Source organism: Crocodylus siamensis, chromosome 5, assembly GCF_052110815.1.
Source record: "Crocodylus siamensis isolate JL-2025a chromosome 5, ASM5211081v1, whole genome shotgun sequence".
Classification (NCBI taxonomy): Eukaryota; Metazoa; Chordata; order Crocodylia; family Crocodylidae; genus Crocodylus; species Crocodylus siamensis.
This window is the reverse complement of record NC_143399.1, coordinates 73135742-73155240: the sequence shown is the minus strand read 5'-3', so window position 1 is coordinate 73155240 and position 19499 is coordinate 73135742. Positions and strand designations below refer to the sequence as shown.

The 19499-nt window shown below is 46.1% G+C and overlaps 1 long non-coding RNA gene across 1 annotated transcript; it reads right to left on the bottom strand.

Annotated features, from left to right (window-relative positions):
• Positions 1 to 6194: 6194 nt before the first annotated feature.
• LOC149864272 (uncharacterized) lies at positions 6195 to 18107 on the bottom strand. Its single transcript, XR_016442716.1, has 3 exons — positions 18038 to 18107; positions 9662 to 9729; positions 6195 to 6641 (listed from the first exon to the last, which is right to left on the bottom strand). It is a non-coding gene; the product is annotated as an uncharacterized LOC149864272 (long non-coding RNA).
• Positions 18108 to 19499: the final 1392 nt, after the last annotated feature.

Sequence of the window (19499 nt, the reverse complement as noted above, 5' to 3'; positions counted from 1 at the left end):
TCTAAGTAGTCCCTAACTTGTTCTTTCACACTGAGGGTTGCTCACCTCCTTCCTAAACTGTGCTGCTGGGTGCAGTAGTCTGGGAGCTGACCTTGCCTGTGAAGAGTGAGGCAAAAAAGGCACTGAGCACTTCAGCCATTTCTGCTTACTCTTCTCACAAGATTGCCTCCCCCATTCAGTAACGGATCCACACTCCCTGATCCTCCTCTTGCTATCACCATACTTGTAGAAATTCTTGTTACTCTTCACATACCTGGCTACCTGCTATTGCTCTTTGGCCTTCTTGACTTCATCCCTGCATGCTCAAGTAATGCTCTGTTATTCTTCCTAGTTATTTGTCCAAGTTTCCACTTTTTATAAGCTTCTTTTTTGTGATTTAGTTTACTGAAGGGTTCCCTGCTAAGCCAAACTGGTCTTCTGCCATACTTGCTAGTCTTCCTGTGCATCGGGATGGTTTGTTCCTGTAAGGCTTCTTTAAACTACAGCCAGCTCAACTGGACTCTTCTCCCCCTCAGTCTGGCTTCCCAGAGGATCCTGGCCATGAGTTCCTGGAGTGAGTCAAAATCTGCTTTTCTGAAGTCCAGGGTCCTTACTCTGCTGCTCTCCATTCTTCCTTTCCTCAGGATCCTGAACTCAATCGTCTCATGGTCACTGCTGCCCAAGTTGCCATCCACTACTACATTCCCCACCAGTTCTTTCCTGTTTGTGAGCAGCAGGTCAAGAAGAACATGCCCCCTCGTTGGCTGCTCCAGCATTTCAATCAGCCATGCAATCATTCTTTCTAATGATTTGTAACCCTGCCCCTGGGTTGCAAAGGGTTAAGTAGAGAAGTGTAGGGCCACTCCAAGCCCAGGAAAACCAGACCCTGGGAGCTGTGTTTGAACTACAGCCCCCAGGCTGCTTTGAGTGAAAGCAAGAGGGTAAGTGGGGAGAAAGGAGCTGTAATTTGGGGGACATTTTGCCATGAGCCGATGTGGTTACAGCATGGGAGAGGCCTTACTCTCTGATATGCTCCCAGAATCACTGAAAGAGGCCCCAGGGAGACTGAAGGAGCCTGGTCTGAATGCAGCTGAGAGAAGGATTGGCTTCCCCACAGAGCAGACCTCAGCAGGGAGAGAAACTGACTGCTGGTAATGAGCGAGCAGCACTGAAAAGACTGTAGAAGTTAGTGTGATTGTGGAAGACCTTGTGCAGTAGAAGTCCTTATGCCATCTGGGACAGGTTGAGCTGTACACAAGGTGAATATTGTCATCCCAAAGGGTCCTTGTAAGACCGTTTACAGTTGGAGTTTTAAGTTGTTGAAAGTGTGATGGGCTAACTGGCAGTGACTTAGCCCAAGGGTTTTGAAAGGGTAAAAGATGATTGGAGGGCTTGGGATTCCCTTTGCTCACCAGTCTGGTAATGATTTGGCCCAGGGGTTTTGAAGGGGTAAAAGACTCACCCTGACTGACCCTTGGGTCACCTGGAAGGGAATAAAAGGGGCAGCACGGCTGACTCAGGAGAGACCAGTGAGGGACCACAAGGAAGGTGTTTCAAAGAGCTGGCAAGAGCTGGGCCAGCAGCAGTGCCCCAGAAGAGCCTGAAAGAGCAGGACCTGCAGGCAGCAGTGGGACCCTCAGCAGCGTGGTGTGCGGCCAGCAGGAAAGGCTCCCCACTGGGCTCCAGGATCCCCTGGGAGAGGCTGCAGCCAGCAGGAGAGACTCCCCAGCTCCAGCAATGATCTGAGCAGTGACCTGAGAGGTTCCCAGCTCTGCTTCCAGCTCCTCCAATCAGAGGCTACGCAGCTTGATGTGAGGCCAGGGCTCCGGGAAGGTCAAGATCCCTAGCAGGCTGGAGCAGTGGTGCCTGTGTGGTAGTGCTTCTGTCTCCTATGTGAGTGAGCTGAGTTCAAGTCCCAGCTGCATTGACTTGGGGTAAGTGAAGTAAGGGAGAAATTCCCCTTAGTGGAAAAGGGCCATTGTGTTTCTCCCCCTCCAGGCCCTATATTCCTTATTTAACATTTTGTGCCTTTTATAGTTCACCAACCCGTATTGTTTGTTCTGCTGTTTGTGTTTTATATTTTGTTAAACTTGTCTTTTGTCAACCAGATGAATATGTCAGTGATTGTAAGTGTCTAACCTTTGTTGAATCCTGCCCCCTCAGGGCATTGTAGTGTCCCCTGTACCCCCTGGTTTATACTGGTTATGTTCCCAGTACTGTTCTCTCATTAAAAGGTATATGGTTAAGTCCCCATTGGTGGTCTGACTGCTCTACAGGGGGAGGAGAGTCCCTACACCTCCCACAGCGCTTGTGCACCTGCTTTGATCCCTTCAGTTGGAGAGGGGGTACCTCTAGGAGTACCACCAGAGTTACAAAAGGGATACACTTTTATTATCAGGTTTCCATGCTGGGCTGCAGCTTCTGGTGCTGATGCCCATGGATGTAAATAAATCTGACTTATTTGTACCCTCCTGTTAAGCTGACCCAGTTTCCCCTACAGTACTGGGGATATGGGGTCACCACTGCCACACCCCCACACTCCTCCACAGGAAGGGTTACAGGTTAAAATATTAATATTCATGCTCTTGCATTTTAAGCCTTGTACTCTCCACCCACATGTGCATGCATGCTCAAAAAACAGTATCTCCCAGAATGGAGCATCCACTGGCTGTCCATCCCCGATGCTGGGCTTGGAGAGTTGGTGCCCTGGTTGATGCAGGAACTGAGCTCCTGTGACAAATCAGACACACCCCAACCATGGGCCCTCCTCCTCCAGGGGAGGGATGAGTTAATGCTTTAAAATGAGGGGTTGGGATTCAAAGCTCATACTACCAAGTCCATTTAGGAACCTCTGTCAGCAATTTCACAGCCCCCTCGTCAAGTGCTACAGAGGCCCTTGCGAGTCTCATCTGCCCCTAACTGTCTTCTGTGACCTAGCTGGAGGACAGAAAATCTGGGTTATTCATTTGCTTGGGTTGAGAATTAGTGCTGGACACTGATACTATGGAGGTCTCCTGCAGGTGCCCAGTTGGTGGCCCTGGGCTGGGGTCCTGATGCTATCTCTTTTCCTCTGCTATAGACTTGACTCTGTGGGGACCATAGACCTGCAGGCCTTTAAAGTGATTGTGGATTACATCCACAAGTAAATGACCAGTCTGTGGGGTTTTTTTCTCCTGACTCATATTCCCTTCTGGCCACAGCTACATAGAAAATATTATAGACCTAGCTTGCTTGTTGCCTTAGGGGTAGGGGAGGAAGAGAGCCTGATTTATAGTTTCATAGTTTCTAGGGTCGGAAGGGACCTGAGCAGATCATCTAGTCCGACCCCCTGCCATGGCAGGAAAGAATACTGGGGTCAAACGACCCCAACAAAATTTTCATCTAACCTCCTCTTAAACACCCCCAGGGTAGAAGCCTGCACCACTTCTCTTGGAAGTTGGTTCCAGACCCTAGCCGCCCTGACCGTGAAGTAGTGCCTCCTGATATCTAGTCTAAATCTACCCTCTGCCAGCTTGTGACCATTATTCCTGGTCACTCCTGGTAGTGCACGGGGGAACAGAGACTTCCCCAGTGCCTGCTGGTCCCCCCTGACTAGTTTGTGGAGCCTGAACAGGTTCAGGTCCCATAGTCTCTCCTCGTAGGGCCTGCCCTGCTGCCCCCTGATCATATGAGTGGCACTCCTCCCTTATAAAAGGACAAAAAGGATGAAATGGGGTGATGGAGCACAAGAATTGATAGGGATGATTCTGGGTGAATATGCATAGGAATGTGGGGGTCAAAACCCAGAGAGAATGATTCTGGGGGAGTAGGGCCAGATCTAGAAGAAACTTATTCTGAAGGTGTTGAGGGAGATAGTGTTGGAGCTGTGTGGCGGGGTTGGGGAGGGGCGGTGATTCTGTGGGTACAGGGAGAGATGGAGCACTGGGTGGAGAAAGGGTAATTTGTAAAATTACAGTCAAGAATGGGCAGTCAAGAGACGGGGCCATAGCCAGGATGGGCTGATTCACGATGGAGATAGAGCAAAGTGGCAGCAGGGGGTGATTCTGCATGTACTGGGGAAAACTGGTCTGGGACCAACAGTGGGTATTTCTAGGGTTGAAGATGGAGACAGGGCCAGAGCCGAGAAGGGTTGATTCTGTGGTGTTGTCTGAGGTTACCAGTGTCATCGTTGCTATTGTTCTCATCAGGTGTTATCGCTATGCTGTTAGTGGAAATCTCAGGAACTGCAGTATTGACAAGTTGCAGCCAGGAGATCTCAACGCTAATCTTGTCTTAAAGAATGACCACAAGTTAGGTTCAGTGGCAAAGATTCGGCCAGGTTTCTTGTCTACAAGCAACCCCTAACACATTTTGACCTAATGAGTATATCAGATCAGGAGCTAAGGCATTTGTACCTGTGGCAAGATAGTCAGCACAGCACCACGCACGCTCCCCCAGGCTGCTACAAAGTTTTCCTGCTTTCTAATTCTCCTTTTATACAATGTTTGAAACAAATATGTATTGTATTCCAACTGTATCTTGCATGTCTCAAACCGTCCTGTACCGTTGGCTTGTTTCACAGCCTAACCTGAGCGTTCCTGTTCCAGCCTTATCATCCTGGTAGTGGACGATCCTACTTTGTACCATCATCTCTCCCTCCCATCTCTTGGCATCTGAATCTGCCAAGTTTTGTTTATGTTAGGAGTTCATGCATTGATCAGGTTTGCTGACGGGGCCTAGCCATGTCAGTGCTTTAACAAAACCTTTGTGTGAGCAGCATATATTGCCCATTGCTCCTGCAAAGCTTACGTTCCCCTCCTTTTTGTCCTTTTATAAGGGAGGGTGTCAACTTATCACCCTGGAAAAGCATAATGTGCAGATAGAAGGTAACCTAGTGAACTCAACACTGTTTTGAGGTTGCCTTGTTATACCCATCTATACACTCATACCCCACCTGTCTACACACTGGTTTGCATATTCCTTCATGTTACCTGTAGACAGTCTTTTCCAATTGTTTGTCCCATAGGTTGGGCCTGGGAATTGTAGGTCAGGGACTTAAATCAAGAGTAGCCTGCTTGGAACACTCCATCCATGCAATGATAATAAGCCATATATCATGATAATCAATGATAACATACTGATGCTGGTAAATGATACTACTAAATCCTACATACACATGAATATATATACATGCATGCTGCCTCAAAATTAGACATCCAAGAAACCCAAAGTTTTTAGAGGTGTTGTTGCCTCAGTTATATCTTCACACATCTCAGGTGGTATTCCAGTCACTGATGATTTTTTTTTGCATTGTTTCCCCTTGGTTCATATTTTTTCCAGATAAACTACAGACTCCTCTGGTAACAGAGCAGATCCACAATAAATGCTTCACCAGAACTGGAGACAATATTAATTTAAGTCCCATCTTGAATTTTCAATGAAGTCCCATGGTTTTGGTTCAACAGTCCAATGTGGGATGCATAACACCCAATTCTGCAAACATAAGTTTTTCTGGTTTGGGCATAGCTGATGGCTTCAGAGGAAGAGAAGAACCTTCATATACATATATAACTCAGCCAAATAACAATTGATGAAAAATGCCTTGTTATACTTTACAACAGCATAAAGTATAATACAATAACATTGGTTAATGACTGGGTATTAGGTAAAGTGAGTATCATTAATTACTACAGCCCTATTTATAGCTAAAGTCAATCCCTTTTCAGTCTGGTTTCTCAATTTAGTGTTCAGGTGCTGGTGATGTAGACAAGAGCACATTCCAAATAAAACAATCACAGTTACTCCTTGCACTATCATTAGTACCAGACTTAGTGTCTGGGCAATTGAGTATAAAATAATAACTTCTGGGATAGCTAACCAAGGTGTATTTATTTCTTCTTGCATCTTTGTCCTGGATTTGTTGTTGTATGAGGTCAGTTAAGGGAATTAAAGATTCCTTTCTGCGCTTTACTAGGCCTTGTATATCTAGGCATAATTTTGTGATGGGGAGAAATAGGTCAATCATCAAATCCCTTATATTGTCAGACGGAATGATAAGCTTGGTGAGAGTGCTTGCAGTGCTGGTTGGCAAAAAAGCATGAGTCCCAATTTGTGTTTTTTTTGAACACCAAGCTTGATTAACTTCTAATCCTGTCTCTAGTATAAGGCAAGCATTAGGGTAGTGCTCCACCTATACATTATTGATAAAGGTTCCCATGCTATTTGTATAGTATACGTTTTACTGGAGGATTATTCCATCTGGGAATTGCCATTAAGATCTTGACACTTTTATCCTTATATGAGGAGGGAGCCCTCTTAAATTGAGCAAATTTTAAGTCCCATATCATGTGTTTTATTTTTTGTTTATAGTTTATATTTTTTGTTTTTGTTTATAGTGGCTGTGCTGTTCAATAAGCAAAGCCATTGCTGTCATTGCAGTTGGAATACACTTTGCTTAACCAGATCAACAACTCTACTTCCATGCATTACACATGCTATGGCTAAAGAACATCATTATTTTTTACACCATTGATAATGGATACAGTTACAGTGAATTTGCTTGTCTAGAGTTTTCGTGTCATAGCGTGTGTGTCATTCAGCCAGTATGTGTCAGCCAATTAGTTTGTCTTCTTGCTTGCAGCCTCCAGGATTAGAAATTCCTTTCTCCAGGTTAGCATCATTTTCTGTAAAACAAAAAAAAAAGTTCTCTCTCCCTTTTTTTGTTTTCAAATATACACAAACACACAGATAACAGCTTTGTATAGATCCATCTTAGTGGTTTACTATTAGAGTGTTGTCTATAATAAGTACTAGGGATTTTACTTTAAACACACAAATTAAATTGTATATATTTTCAACTGCATTATATGTTTCCAGTATACCCAACAACTTATGTTTAATTAGATACGTGGATGGTCCTAATTTTACAACAGAGTTTGGCCCATGCTATTCATTTTTAAGAAATTCTCTTTTTGGCTCTAGTACAATTGTAACCATTGCTTGGTAAAATGAAGGATTATCCCCAGTCATGTTATAGTTTTTGCTTTGATAGAGTTTTCCTTTCATTTAATATCACATTGTTTCTTAATTGTGTATAAGCAACCAAAGAGTTAATGATTTAACATCAAAATTTTGTGTAAGTTGTGATTTTTTTTTTTTGTATTTTTACAGTGGTTTTTACTGGATAAGCATTAAGTGCATATTTCATAATAGGGATCCCTGCCCCTGTGTTTTAATAAGAAATTTTCAAGCTTGTCCCCAACTTGGATATGAGTATAGGGGCCTCCCCAAACATACAAAGTCATGTGTTGTTGCAATATATATTTCCAGTCCTGGGGAGGGCTGTCCTTTGCTATTAATTTAGTTGCAATTACTTTATTCAGTCCTGAGGTAATTTCCTGCCAATTCTGTATGCCAACAACTGTGACTGCAGTTTTTTTTATTTCTTACTTAAGATTTACATCTTTTTGTATTAACTTCCATTGAAATCCATTCCCCCTTTTTTGTATGTGTTACGTAGCAGAATTGTAAAGGTTAAGCTTAAACATCATATTTCTTTAACTGCATGCATATAGCCTGGATCCTCAGTCTTCCACTGATTCAGCTGTGTTCATAACTCACAGACAGAGGTTCCTTCATGCCTTTTTTGATAGCTGTTTCTATTTTTTCTAACCATTCACTCATTGGTAACCCTTTTCCTCTGTCTTTACACCAAGCATTTATCCATTCTGACACCTCTGGTGATAACACATGCAACAGTTTCTCTTAGTGTGTCCTGATCAATTTTTTAAAATCTCCAGTTATCTTATAAAAAGTTTTCATCCTTTCCACTAAGTGTGTTGGGTGTTCTCTGCTTGCAGGATAGCCAGATCTGTGGGTAGCTTAAAATGTTTTTGGGGGCTGAGACAGAAGTGACAATTTCTGCTTTATATGGTCACAGAATGTGGTCTAGCAATGACCAAGTGCATAGCTGTAAACAGCTTCAAAATGGCCAATCAGGTGAAAATCTGAGCCCTCATTGCATGAATGTAACTTCAGTCTGCGCTGCCTCCCAGCCTGTTGCTGTTTTCAAAATGGGAGTGGCGGGGAAAGGAGCATAGGACGTTCAGTCTGGGTTTTTCTCTGCCCTGCTAGAGGGTTGGGTGAGTATATTGGAGCCCACCCCCCTCCCATGAGCTCCAATTCACCCACCTCATCCTCCAGCATTGTCTGGGAAACCTGTAGAACAAGCTCCCTCTGCTCCCTTTCTCCCTTCCCATTCTGAAAACCAGGACAGACTGGGAGGGAGGAGGGGCCATTGCTAGGGGAAACTGGCTGCAGGCTGGCAGCCACCAGTTAGGTCTCCTCTCCCCTGGAACCAACAGTGAACTTGTTTGCTCTGGGGGGGATTGTTGTAACTCAGAACCCCTCCTGCAAAGCGTTCTCAGTTTCAGCAGGGAGCTGCACTTCTGTGTGCACCCTGGGTTATACTTTTAATCATTAGAGAAACACTGGGCATATCTACATGAGACACTAACTGCACAGTAGCTGGATATTACTGCGCAGTAGCGCTGCATGGCAAAAACCGTACCAAGATGCTACTACACAGTAATATTAGGCTACTGCGCAGTAGTATCACTTAAAAGGCATTTGCCAGCGCTATTATGCAGTAACTCTGGTTACTGTGCATTTATTTCATACTTGCTTATCCAGTATAACCTCATAAATTCGGCACTCAAAATTCCTGAATTCTCAAAAATCTGACACTGCAGGCAGGTGGTGTTGGCCGCTCCTGGGGTTGCAGCAGGGAGCAAAGCAGAGAGACCTGAAGTGGGTACAGGGCATGGGGTGGGGCGGAGGTGCAGCTCTTGCTGATACGTGCACTCTGGGGGGGCTGCAGGCTGGGGGCCTGTGCTGGGCTCTTCCCAGGGGGAGTGCATGCCCCCACATCTGCATGCCAGATGAGAGCAGGCTGCCGCCTGCCCCGAGCTCCAGGAAGAGCCTGGTGCTGTTGCTAGCTTCAGCCTGCAGTGGCAGCCTGATCTTGTTTGGCACACAGATCAGGGGCACGTGCAGCCTGGGAAGAGTCCAGCGCAGGCCCACAGCCCTCCTGGGGTGCATGCAGCAGCAAGAGCCACCCCCGCTCCACACCTCGTGCCCCTCACCCACTTACAGTTCCCTCTGTTTTGCTCCCTGCTGCAGCCCCAGCTGATGCCACCTGCCTGCAGACACTGGGCAGTGCCACACCGTTGCTCCACCCCTTCCCTAGCCCCAGCATCACTCACTCAAAAATCTGGAATTTTCAAATTTCTGGCAGGTGCTAGGTCCCAGGCTTGCCAAATTTATGATGTTATACTGTACAAGTACTAAATAAATGCTCATTAACCATTGCACAGTAGCGTCTCGTATAGACGCACCCACTGTCACCAAATCCCACAGTGTGAATATTAAGGTAGCCTAGTAAAGTTTGAAACAATGGGGCTCCTCCTGTAATGTGATATGCATTTTGCAGTAATTGAGAATATTTATATATCCACATCAGAAAGTCATTGACATTTGCTGACAGTTGGGGGTCCTTCAGCACTTGCTAATGCAGTTATCTCATTAATCTTTAATGCATCAGTTCTGGGTGCGTTATCCCTTTTAGTTTTGTGCCTCTTCTCATACATAACATGATTTATTGTGGGTGTGTGTGGTGGGGACAACGCCACAAAGAGAAACTTACCAGAAGATGGAGAGGAGCTGAGCTGAGGGGACGCCACTGAAGACCGGAAGTGAGGCTGGAAAAAAATGCTGTGCCAAAGACAGAAGAAGAAAAGTTACAACAGGACAGGGGAGAGCTGGGGCTGGCACTGGCATCAGCACCAGTATTGACCCGCTTTATGGTGGCGTACTGGTCTGGGCCAGTGATACTTTTGGCTTCCCTTGGCCCTGCTCATGACCACCCCTCCTGGGCTGCAGACCTCTGTCTCTCTGGCCCTGCTGGTGCACTGCCTTTTCTCTGGGCTTTGGCTCTCTGGCCCCACATTGTGCCCTCTGCATGTCGGGGGAAAAAGGTCAGCTACTGCATAGCACCCATACACCGAAGGGTGTGCTCATATGCCGAGGAGCACTGGCCACATCCAGTCTCTGGGCTCGTTCCTAGCTGCGATCAATTTAGCTCAGAATGAGCGAGTGTCGATATGCAAGTTCATTGCTCTGCAGAGGGGTACTCAATATTCCAAAGACAAAGAGCTCCCCCGATCTGAGTTCGATAGCACTCTTTATGTTAACAGGTCATACATATGCAAATATAAGTATACATAGGCATAAGGCATATAGGCATTCACATTTTTTGGGGAATTTCCACAAGCCTGAGGTCCTTCCACGTGCCGTTGCTAGGTTACAGAATGCGGAACAGAGCAAGCTTAGGCTGGTTGAGGTTTGTTTGGTGGTCTACACATTATAGAACAAGCTTACTGTCAAGCAAGGGGGGGATTTTCAAGCTTCTGCTTTTAAAAGGTCATCTTCTGCTTCCCTTCTTTTATTTATGGTTGTTTTTCTTACACTGCACCCCATGGTGCCACCTCCGCCCTATTCCCGGCCTCAGTGCTGTTACCCCAGCTCAGCTGTTATCTTGGGAACCCTGCTGACAGCAGCTCCTCTCCTTGTGGCACTCGGAACTAGCCTCCCTGACCAGCTCAGACCCTGGGCTTATATACCACAAACCCTGCCCCCTTCTGGTCATGTGACTTCCTAATTGCCCCTCTCTGCACCTTCAGGCTGCTTCCCTCTCAGCCTTTCCTTTTAAAGTGACAGGTGTGCCAAGTGCTCTGCCACACCTACCTTTTACCATCATTTTTTCCCTCCCATTGCGTGGCATGTGAGCCTGCCAAGTTTAGTTTTTGTGAGGAGTTCATGAATCCGTCAGATTTGCTGGCGAGGCCTCCTTATGTCATTGCTTTAACAAAGTCTTTGTGTAAGCAGCATATATTGATAAATGCTCCAGCAAGGCCTACATGTGGACTCAGGGGGAGATGGAGCCCAAAGCCATGAGTGGGTGATACTTGGGGTGCAGGATAAGAGGGTTATTGTTTCTTCGTTGATATATCAAGGAATCTATTTCTAAGCACCTGGAGAAGAACAAGGTGATTGGGAACAGCCAGCATCAAATTATCAAAGGCAAGTGTTGCCTAAACAATTTGATTTCCTTGTGTGACGAGGTGACAAGTTGTCATGGGTTCCACAGAGGCTTTGGACTCCCTAGCCTTTTGGAATCTCTTGGAATATCCCTTGAGGCCAGCCCAGGTGTAGCTTCTAGCGTGGGTGACAGCTATCTTCTGGAGTGGTTTCTGGAGAGGGACTTTACCTGTTCAAGGTGTTAGAAATGGAATATTGTTAGAAATGGAGTATTGTTAGAAATGCACAGCTTGCATCTTGCACCCGATAAGAAAGAAACACTGCCAAGGACTTTGTTCCTTTCCTAGCCTTGCCACAGCTTTTCTTATATTAAATCGCAGACTCTCCCCCAGCTTCTCCCTAGCCTTTCTCATACAGATTACAGAAGCTGGAATTCAACTGACTGTGTCCTTGAAAGGGGGGGGGGGTTGAACTCTTGGTGACCTATAGTAGTCTCTGAGCATGCTTAATTAGCTGATGCATATTTACCTCTCCGCCCTGCATACTTAAGTAGTTAATTATACTATACATGCGATGTATGTAGTGATGTAACCATGTATGCTTGTATGAAACGGAAGTGAGCTGTAAGAGTTCCTGTTTCTGCACACGTGCCCAGGAGGAAAAAGATAAATACAGCCTGCAAAATTCCTTGGTGGGTTCAGAGTAATCTGAGTTTTTGACTCTGCTCTGACCCTATTTGCAAATACACCTTTTGTGCCATCTAATGAGTGTGTGTCTGTGATTTTGGTGGCCTCCAGAGAAACGAACCGCTTTAAGCATCAATCTGGCACCGGCAGATGGGACATCTCTGGATCACCTCGAGGCTCAGTGACAAGATCATCTCTGCCACCACGGGGAGTGCGCACCGAGCCGCTTTTTTGGGCTCGCCCAGGGGGTTTGAGACGTGAGTCGGGGTACCCGAGAGATTAAAGGCTCCTGTGCAAAATTTTTGGTTTCTGAGGATGCCAGACACACATTCCGGCATTCTGATCGAGATCTCTGGGGTATCTGAGTGAGTATACGAATTCCCTTGCCCAAGTTGGTCTGGATCCAGGAACAAAGATGCGTTCGATTTGGTTTAATACTGGGAAATTTTCGGCCTGGTATATGCAAACCGTCTGTAACTAGGATCTTTTGGTATTTGGTGTGCGTTGGGCGCACTTTTGTGGGCATATGGGTGCAGGTTGCTCCCGTGTAGAAAACTCGGATACGCCTTTAAGTTATATATTACAAAACTTCAGTAAATTTGCAAAGCAGGCAGATTATGGAGTGAAGATGAAAAAGGGTGATTTAATTAAGTTTTGTCAACTCGAGTGGCCAACATTTGGGGTCCACTGGACCCCGAAAGGATCCTTTGTAGTAAAAGAAGTGATAGCTATCCATGAAATAGTTATGCAGAACGGGTATTAGAATCAATTTCCTTATATTGATTGTTGGTTGTGGGTGGTTCAAAATCAGCCACCTTGGATTAAGAAATGCTTAGTAAAGTCTCATGTGATGGCTGTTAAAGGAAAGACTCGAGGAGGACCGCCTGTACTCCCAGAGTCTAATGAGGGGGGGAATTCTGAATTGGCTGAGTATCGGACCCGCTCTCCAGTCACCCTGTCAGGTAGCGAGGATGAATCAGACACCTCCTCGGGATCCAGTCCCTCTGCACCACCGCTCCCTCCCTCAGGGAAACCACCACCGGCGTATCAAAGCATACCTAATGATTCAGAGCGTGAGCCTCAGCCAAGTGCCCCATCTGAATCAGGGAATAAGGGCTATTATTTGCACAAGACTGTAGAATCACAGCCGGTGCTGAATTGTCCGATGCGAGAGGTTATTGGAGAGGGGGGCAATGCAACTTTTGTCTACACCCCATTTAGTACTTCAGATTTATTTAACTGAAAGAATCAGAGCCCCTCTTTTCATGAAGACCCTGAAAAGATGAGGGACCTGTTTCGATCTATTGGGCAAACCCATTGACCCACTTAGGCTGATGTCCAGATAATGCTCCAAACCCTCCTGACCCCGGAGGAGAGAAGATTAGTGTTGGGGACGGCAGAGCGCATTGCAGCAGCCAGGGTAGAAGCGGAGGGAGCTGCTGGTCGTACCTTGCGTGATACCTGCCCTGTTGAGGAACCGAGATGGATGCTACTGAAAAATTACGAGCTTTCTCGGCTAAGCTGCCAATATGGAAGAAGAGAGTAGAGGCTGACATCCTTGCAAACTTTCAAATGCTGGAGGCAGTGCTTTACCAAGATGGAGCTGAGATACAAAATTCTCTGTCAATTTCTTTGAAAAGAGAAATCTGCGAACACCTGGAAACACTTCAGAACTCTTTCAAAAGTTATTTCTATCTTGATGGCATTAAAGTTGAACCATGGATCCGCAATCCTTTTCTTTCTGATATAAACTGTATCGAAGATATTGACCTAGCCAAAGATGAACTCATTGATCTTAGGACAAAAAACTTACTACAATTGGAGTTTAACTCAAAAAGCCTTGGAGAATTCTGGTGTTCCTTGAGAGAAGCCTATCCTCACCTTGTAAAGCGAGCTATGGAAGCTTTAATTCCATTTGCAACAATATATCTTTGCAAATCGGGATTTTCAACACTTGTAACTATCAAAACGAAAAATAGAAATCGATTGGATGTCCAACATGACATGACATGCGTGTTGCCTTGTCAAAGACCACCCCACAGTTTAATGTTCTTATTCAAGCTAAGCAACAACAGCCTTCACACTGATGTCTTTAAAAAATAAAATTTAACTTTAACTTGCCTATATTTTAAATGTATTGTCTTGTTATTTAATGCGTTAATAAAGAAGCACATATATTACTATATCACAAATTTGTTCTTTTAATATTTTGATAACTGTATTTCAATATAATTGGTTTCCTTTGTAATCCTATGTATTTTATTTTATGCATTTAAAAACATTATTCTGAGAAGGGGTCCATAGGCTTCACCAGACTGCCAAATGGGTCCATGGCACAAAAAAGGTTAAGAACCCCTGTCTAGTGGCAAACCGGAATCCTGCAGGCAAGAAATGGTATCAAACTTTAACATGAGACTGCTCAATGCACATTCTAGCTTCACTGCCATTTAACATTCCACAGATTTTATGTGGTCTAAGTGTAACTTCACTTTCAGTTTCCTTTCCAAAAACAGTCTCACATTTATTTTGAGGTCCCTCCTGGGTTCCTGAAACAACAGGGAGTCTCCAGGTATTGAGGCTTGAATCCAATGGTGCTATAAGAGAGATGAGTAAAATACGGCCCATGGGCCAGATACAGACTGCAAACTGATTGGATCCAGCCTGCAGGGGCACCCATTAATTGATTGGAACCAGCCCACAGCTGCCCCCATGGCACTTTGCATGGTGCCAAGCCCTACCTGGGGCAGCAGGTGCTACATTCCTGCAGGCCCTGGTCTGGGCCAGTGCACAAAGCTTGCTGGCGGGGCTGCTCCCAGTATGGCTGCAGCTGCCTGTGAGCCATTCAGCTCCTGTTGCCTCCAGCAGTGGATCCTCCTCCTGTTCCTGCTGCAGCCCTCTGGGAAGGGAGGAAGCTTCAGCCAGGCAGCTTCTGCCCCGGCATTCAGGCAGCCAGTTTGGTTGAAGGCAGTTGGGAACTGGAGCCAGAGCCCTGCACACTGGTGCAGAAGCCAGCCATCTGAAGCTTCCTCCATGCCCAGACTGATGCAGCAGTAGCAGGAAGTGAGGCCACCGCTGGAGGCAAGGGGAGTTGAGCAGCACCCCAATGGCTGCAGCTGCACTGGCTGGAGCTGGGCCAGGGGGTGCAGGCTGAAACACAGTGTGGGCTGCCCTGGGCAGGAGTGGGCAGGTCTTAGCCTATGCAGAGCGATGTGGGGGCAGTTGCAGACCACATCACCTGGGTGAGCTCTGCTGCATGTGCTGCCTGCCCCTTCCTCCCCCCTCCTCCCCCTTGGCCACCTACCAAGACCTAGTGCCCAGGTATTTCTTCATACACACATGTCCCCCCACATACTGCACACCTCCTACACATACCCTACAGCCCACCCACAGGGCAGGGGCACGCAGAGAATGGACTGTGGCTGTGCCCTGGCTCCACGCTGTCATCATCCCACAAGCCCTGTCATCCTGGCTTAGCCTGCCTATCCTATTCCCAAAAACTGCTCCCCTCTCACCCATAGCCTCATCCCACATAGGGAGTTTTATTTTGGTAAGTTGCGACAGATGGGGGGAGGGGGAAAAGTGGGGAACTGACCCGGCCCAGGACAATTCATCAAAGTTCCCTATGTGGCCCCCAGGCCCAAAAAATTGCCCACCACCAGTCTACCACAATCCTGTTTTTATAACCACACCAAGTATTTGAAGATTGCTATCAAATCCCACCTCAGTCTTCTCTTCTTGAGACTAAGTAATCTCAACTCTTTTAGTCTTTCCTCATGAATCATACTGCCTACACCACTAATGATTTATGTTGGTCTTTGCTGGATTCTTTCTACTTGGCCCACACTTTTTTGAAGTGTGTGGCACAAAACTGGACAGTTTTCCAGTTACAACCTTGCCAATGCCAAACAGAGTGGAAGGAGCATTTCTCTTGACTTGCTAAAGATGTTGCAGGTGATACATCCCAGTATGCTGTTAGCTTTTTAAATTAAGTGCACACTGCTGGCTCATAGTCATATTATAGTGCACTGTAATCCTCAGCTCCTAGCTCATACATTTGTAAGGAATGTGTTAATTTTATTTTGAAGTAGGGTTATGAAGATCTGTACTAAAATTATCAGGTGCTGGGAAGTGAGTTATCAAGGGAACAATGGAACAATCTGCCTATGAAAACACATCATACCTCTTGAGGTCCCTTCCATTCATACTTGTCTATAATTATTTGATTCTATAAATTCCATTTTTCCCTAGGACCAGACCCTTTCCATCTCTCTCTTTCTTTCCAGGTTGCACCCCAGCAGTAGCAAACAATATTCCATGGTGATCAGCCTGCCAAAGTCTGCATGTAAGGTCACTCTTCACAGTTCATAGTTTCTCGTTTCTAGGGTCAGAAGGGACCTGAGTAGATCATCTAGTCTGACCCCCTTCCATGGCAGGAAAGAGTACTGGGGTCAAACGACCCCAGCAAGGTGTACATCTAGCCTCCTCTTAAAGACCCCCAGGGTAGGAGCCAGCACCACTTCTCTTGGAAGTTGGTTCCAGATCCTAGTTACCCTGACCATGAAGTAGCGCCTCCTGATATCTAGCCTAAATCTACCCTCTGCCAGCTTGTGACCATTATTCCTGGTCACTCCTGGTAGTGCACGGGGGGAACACGGACTTCCCCAGTGCCTGCTGGTCCCCCCTGACTAGTTTGTGGAGGCTGAACAGGTTCAGGTCCCATAGCCTCTCCTCGTAGGGCCTGCCCTGCTGCCCCCCCATCATACAAGTGGCACTCCTCAGCAGAGCTGGAGCAGCAGCTGCTGTAAGCTGAGTTCCAGGACATGAAAAACAAGTTGGAGACTGGGGAGCTACATGAAGAAAATCACATTGTTGCTGACAAGCCCCAGAAACTGGAGACGTCCCATTTGAACTTAAAGTGGCTGATGTTCAACTTTGACAATGACCATTGCAGCCTCATCACTTATCTTCTCAACAAGACTCAGCAAAGTGCCAGTTGCTCCATCCTTCAAGCCTTGACAGGGTACTTTGACCACAACAATTATGACAAGTGGTACCTGAACAATCCCTTTGTTTTGAACAGGTGTTTGGTCTTTTCCTACTTCTCCCCTTGCATGGGTACCTACCTCCACTTAAAGAGCAACCACCACATCCAGGACCTCATTGATGGGAACTTTTGTGCCACAGAGCCTGGCTACTGAGCCTTGGCATTCAAGGAGATCTTATACTTGGATAAGAGCATTGGGAAACAGGCTTTGTAGAACAACTGGCACATGCTGTGTAGCATCCCTGTGTACCACTGTGACAACAACCTCTGTGCCAAATCTGAGGAGCAGGACGTCAATAAGAACCTTTGCCTAATATATGTAATAAAACCTTAGGCAGCACCAGGGTGATGATTTCTTGTTAGAAGGAGTTGCCAGCTGGAGAACTGCCCAGCTTATCAATCAATTGGTTACCTATTAGGCTCACCCACATTCTATCCCCCTTTCTATTGTTCTATCCTATTTCTAAGAAGTCAGTGGCCTAGGTGTCATAGTTCTATGTATCCTTGTAATCTTTCTCTGTAGGGTATGTGGGCATTGACTTTGTCCTGTTATTCCTGTTATTCCCCACCTCCATGAGCATGGTCCAATGCCCTGAATTGGGTCATGCGGATGTATACACCATGGTGTCCCTGTTGTTCCTAGGTCTTAAGCATGATTTGCTCCCAAGAGCTGCTCTAATTACAGTGCTCCCTCCACACCTCTGCTTCCCACTCCCCACATGCTGGAGTGTGTGTAAAGATGCCCTTTGTTCCTGTTCTTGGTAGTGTAAGAGATTGGACAACCAGCTACCAAGCTCCAAGTGCCTTCCCAGCCGCACCTCATGACTGGCTGACCCCCCCTCCTGGAGCACATCTGCAACTCTGGAGTAACTGTTGCTACCACCCAGGGGTCTGGTCTGTATTCAGGCCCTGTGCCCCCTGGGGTACACAGGGCTTGTAGACCTTGAGAGTACTTAACCCACTGTGAGAACTTGGGGTGCTTTCTTTAGCCTGAAGCACAAAGAGTAGCTTCCCTTAGTCAGCTGAGTATAGGAAGCTTAAAGGCATGCCCCAATCCCTCTCCCAGCAAGTCCACCACACTTGTTATAGTGGAGAGCTTTATTGGTTAAAGAGGGTAGGCTTGAGGTAGGGTACAGGACAGAGAAGTATCAAAGAATAACCCAGAGCAAATGGTGTCAGCTTAGTAGCTGGTAACACATTTCTACATTATGGTAAACTATATATCTAGATAAGTTCCAGGTAGTTTACTCACTTCAGCATCCTGAGAGAGACAGAGAGCTGCAGATGTTCCAGTTGCTGTATGTGAAATTAACATAGCTACTGTCCCACCTCCTGGGCGGTCTTAGCTTATATAGCCTTTTTGACATAACCTCTGAGACCCAATCAACGCCAGGTGTTGTTTGATGCAGACCAATAATTTAAAAAGCATCACTGGTCACCTAAGAGACTGACACAGAGGTCAGGGCTAATATAGTAGAGAGGTGCAGTTTCCACCTTCTACCTGAATTCCTCACATGGGCAGTAACCGGGGGCAACCAAATTGATGGACAGGTGAGAAAACAATGGCAAAGAAAAGATCTAATAGTAGTGAGTGGGAAGAAACTGGGATGGAATTCTTCCATGGGGGAATGCAGCAGCAGTTTGGAGCAGCTGCAAGTCTGTAACCACTCTCCCTTAGACACACCCCTCCCTCCTCCCAGCCCCATTGCTGTCTTCAGAATGGGATGGGGGGAAGGGAGGAAAAGAAGTTCCATCTGGGTGTTTTTTTAGCTGGTGCTGGAGGCAGGAGCAGACAGATTGGAGCTTCTTCTGAGGTGAGGGAGCTCCAATCCACCTGCCCCAGCATCTAGCACCAGCTGAAAACCCCCCAGACTGAGCTCCATCCATTCCCTTCTCTCCCCACCCTCCCCATTCTAAAGACAAAACCAGGAGCTGGGCTGGGCTACAAGTTAACTAAGTTAACACAATTTAACTTTGGAATGTAATGAGGGTTTGGATTGTTGTGGGATCCCACCCTTTTAAAGCTCTGTGCAGGCATGCCCTTCTGAAAGGGCACACCTGTAAAAGCACTTTCAAGGGGCCAATCCTGTGACAAACATAACTTCAGTCTGTGCCTTTATAGCTAACTTGCTTACAACACACAATCCTATGGCATGACATTGTCCTATGACAATCCTATCATGTACACATGGTTCTCTTGAAAGAAGCAGTATTCCAGAAATACTGAAATATCAGCTATGACCAAAATACTGAAACGGCCATCTGGCAGCATTTGAAATGAAAATGCCACTTGCATGATTCACTACATGCAATAACCCTTACTAAGCAGTTATTCAGATGGTTAACTGGGCTAAAGGTCATACAAAGCTCAGCAACTAAACAAGGTCCTTATAAGGCACAAAGCATTATGAGAATTTGGTCAGCTACTCAACATATTACAAAAGCCTTCTCCTATGTGTACTAAAATGGATATTTCAATAACCACCAGTCAGCAGCAGTTTCACATGAACGTTTTTCAGCCATCTTTTTGTACACAAGTTGAGACTGCACTTGCAGTCTTAGTACTTGCTCCTAAGACATAACTGTTGCAATGTGCCTGAGCCCTGAGAGGACTCCCCACTGAAAAGACACCTTCCTCACCAGGAAACTCATTCCCACTTTCTTTTGAATAATTTGAGTTTTCCTGTTACTGCACAGTTATTTGTATTGTCAAA